This window comes from Schistocerca serialis, chromosome 11 (assembly GCF_023864345.2).
Source record: "Schistocerca serialis cubense isolate TAMUIC-IGC-003099 chromosome 11, iqSchSeri2.2, whole genome shotgun sequence".
Taxonomy (NCBI): domain Eukaryota; kingdom Metazoa; phylum Arthropoda; class Insecta; order Orthoptera; family Acrididae; genus Schistocerca; species Schistocerca serialis.
This window is the reverse complement of record NC_064648.1, coordinates 199502706-199506508: the sequence shown is the minus strand read 5'-3', so window position 1 is coordinate 199506508 and position 3803 is coordinate 199502706. Positions and strand designations below refer to the sequence as shown.

The 3803-nt window shown below is 37.5% G+C and overlaps 1 long non-coding RNA gene across 1 annotated transcript; it reads left to right on the top strand.

Annotated features, from left to right (window-relative positions):
* The first annotated feature begins 2691 nt into the window (after nucleotides 1-2691).
* Nucleotides 2692-3456, top strand: LOC126426780 (uncharacterized). Its single transcript, XR_007576421.1, has 3 exons — nucleotides 2692-2935; nucleotides 3094-3200; nucleotides 3377-3456. It is a non-coding gene; the product is annotated as an uncharacterized LOC126426780 (long non-coding RNA).
* Nucleotides 3457-3803: the final 347 nt, after the last annotated feature.

Below are 3803 nucleotides of genomic sequence, written 5' to 3'. Positions count from 1 at the left end.
TAACTACTCAATGAGTGGATTTCGCATCACATATTACTCCTGTCTCATTATTACCGACACACTGTCTAAATGTTTTCAGGTTTGCTCTATTACCTGCACTAGAGGCAGAGTGCACAGTGTCACAGCTAGCTAAGAAATAAAAGCACCTACCAGCTCTCATGTAAGCCACAAATGGCATGAGGTTTCACCTATGGCAGTGACAGATTTATACACATTCAATGCACACACACAGGTTCTCAAGTATTCGACAACCTACAAGGGCACTTTAAACGTCGTGTAGATAATGTGATGGAGTATAAAATGAATTTTCTATTGGCCAACTCCTCATACTGCACTGAAGAGATGTGTCACAGAAACCATCAACTACAATATTTTTGATTATTTGAGAACTGGCATTGTAAACTACAGACTCGCCTCTCCACAGAATCTGTGGTCTACAAGTAATGTAATGGATTACCCCGAAAGAGAATATCACCCAAGATCATAGTACCTGAGGCCTCTTGTCCCGTCTTTGCTGAGTACGACTTGCACTCAGGCAGCCACTACAGGGCACAAAGGCTTCACAGCCAACATATTCCACTTGCTGCAGTGGCAGAGCTGCTGTCCAGTCCTAAGCAGATCCGTGTATCCTCACACCAGGAATTCTAAGACATTCAGCACCTTTTTTTTAGACACCTCTGGACACCTTAAAAGTACAACTAGCCTATATTATAACAGCATTTACAAACATTGCACAAAACGATACATAATGGCTTGAGTATGATACTTCTCCCCCTCAAAACCTTGCCTCTGATGACAGACAGGCCTGTCATGCGGCCTGAGATTCAGGTTGGGTTAGAAAGTAACAGTCAGGTTGGAACAAAAATAACTGCAGGCTGCAACTGGATAGTGTGCAGAACTTTCTCATTTCTGGACTAATTCTTACTGTCAGTTACACAGATGAGACAACCATGAAATTCTTTAGCCCAATGCAGCTGCAAAAGCGCAAAGGCCATGGCACCAATATATTAACATGTTATTCTCAATAACATAAGGTTTCTCCTTGACAACTTCTTGTACTATGTAAAAGTATCTCTGTCACCATAATTTTTAGAAGGTGGAAAAAAAACCCTTTACAAATGTTCACCATATAGCCACATTTAAAGATTAAGTTAGGCATGCCTGTAAAATTATTCATTCCACATCATTATGATTTATGGTACAAATATGCCAGGGACCAGAACCCAACAAACAAACAAATAACTAACACAACTCAAAGTACACATCCATTAGAGTAATTTCCAAAAATTTCTTGAAAGTAAGGGTAGTTTTCGAGCAAATGCCTATTTATGATTCTTAAGCAACAAATACCTCCTTTGTATCATTTGCGAGGAGTGGTACCAGGAAAATTCACATAACGGTAATATTACACATACTATTTTCGTCCCATATTCAGTCATTTGAACTAAGAAGTAGCAATACTGCAATATGCTCCGAGGAAATTTTAAAATAATCAAGGTAGGTAGGTTCCCGAAATTTGCATTAATTGTTACATTATACTTTAAACTTAAATACAAAGTGTTGAGCGCTGATGACTTCCCTGTCTGTGGAACTTAAAAGTAAAGGGAAGGCAATTTGCACCATGAAACTAACTGTTTACATAGAATCCAAGTGCTCCTGTGTATAATAAACTAGTTAGGAGAATTTGGTAACATCACTACTATCCTCTCACATAAAAAAATTATAGCAATTTGAAATAATTACTGTCTTCCAACAGCTTCAAACAACTATAAACATGCGAAATTTCATAGTTCCCCATTCTTACGTGGGGCTTCTTATAATGCTATATTCTATATACAATACTAATACAGATTTATCTGTTTTCAACACACTTCTAGAACGATAGACGGATGTTGAACAACCGCAGGTCATGTGAGAATAGTTGTTCTTGCAGCACATCGATTATTTTATTACGATTACCATAAACGTGCTCTCTTGCTACGTGTTACTAAAGACAGCTCCGATATTTTTTTAATAATCAAAATTCAAAGCAAATTCAAACACTAATATTCCCGCGCCAAACATGTTCACATTCCACAGTACACCTGTACCACCATTCCATTGCCAACACAAAAGAGTTTGGAAATGAGAAGTCCGTAAAATATATTCAGTGTAAACATTCAGGTGTTGATTATTATACAGAATAGCAGCTAGAGAAACTTATATCGGAGAAATTTAAGTCATATGGAGAAAGGCATACATACATATGTCCCAACTAATCAAAAAAATAAAAAATAATAATAATTTATCGTCAGTATATTACACCATTAATTGATATTAACAGAAAATTTAACGAGTTTATCAACTCAAACATTCCAGAATGCTAATTATTAGATTCCAATATGGAATATTCCAACTTTTATCGTTTCTCTGAAAGTTTTAGATTTTTCACTGTTGGTAGTTTACTGACAAAACAGCGTTTGAGGATTCGCCCATTCGCGGAGCTTCGTGGGTTGGAGTGGGGGTAGATTCCACGACCCACGTGCATTCAAGTTTATTCTCGTGGAAGCTGTTGTGGCAGTAGGTGTGGGGTACTGCTGTTTACGCTTCATCGTCGTTTATTTTAAGTAGTGATGGGCTAAACTGCGATTTTCCGATATCAGTGATTTCTGTGAATGCTACTTTTCAGTATCTGTTATTCTTAACTGTGATTTGTCGCAGTTAAGAGTCGCAGTTAAGGAACCTAAGTCGCGTATCCCTCCGCCACTGCTACTTCTGCTACTTCCGCGATTTCTGCGACTTCTGCTACTTCTGCGACTTCTGCTACTTCTGCGATTTCTGTGACTTCTGCTACTTCTGCGATTTCTGTGACTTCTGCTACTTCTGCGACGTACCACCGTATGAAAAAGTTACATCTGTCCACACAGAAAATTGCATCTCAACAAACCTGTCATTGGTAAGTATGTTTTACGTTTATTCTTCCGTTGGCTTTAATTTTGTATTAAAGAAACAACTGTGAAAATATTAATAGTGTAATTAATATGTAAGTAGCCGCACAGTACCGTAATAGTTCGTGTTTAGAAAATGAATTCTAACATATTGTTATGTTCATAGGTACCTGAACTACATTTCAGTCACTCAGTAAAGTGATAATTCAAAATATCATTGTCAACAGATCTGAAGAAATTGCCAGTCTTTAGACCGTTTTCGTCAGACGACAGGTTAGTTTCTAAGCGTTTTGATGGACTTAATTACTTCAGTGAGATCGTTCTTGCGAATGTGATATAGCAAATATTAGCAAATGTGATATAGCAAATATTAGCAATCTACTCTGTCAATTATATTGCTAGTAATTAGTGACAGCAAAAATTGTTTAATAATCCTTGTGTTTTTGCAGACGCAGTTCTGACTGATTACTGGTTGCTGTACATATCTATCCACATCAAGGCTGTTGAGAGAGACTCGTGAAGATTCAAGACAGCTCTTAGAGGATTTGCAGTTTAAAAGTGAAATAATTATGAAATAAGTGTATGACTGATTAAAGTGTTTTATTGAAGTTGTTGTGCGATTTTAAAGGAATAATAAATGTTAAATACATTGAGTGAATAATAAAAATCTCATTTTCCACATGTTAAGCCGTCCTATACCCGTAATTTTCCGCCACTTATTTATTGGTAAACACTTGTTGGAGAGTGACATGCCCCCCCCCCCCCCCCCCCCCCCTTTCTCCACAATCTTGGTGTGACACTGACCTGTAACATATCCCGAAGTCTACAATATGCATTTTGAGGCTGTTGATATGAAAGTGGGAAGTACAGATCTTC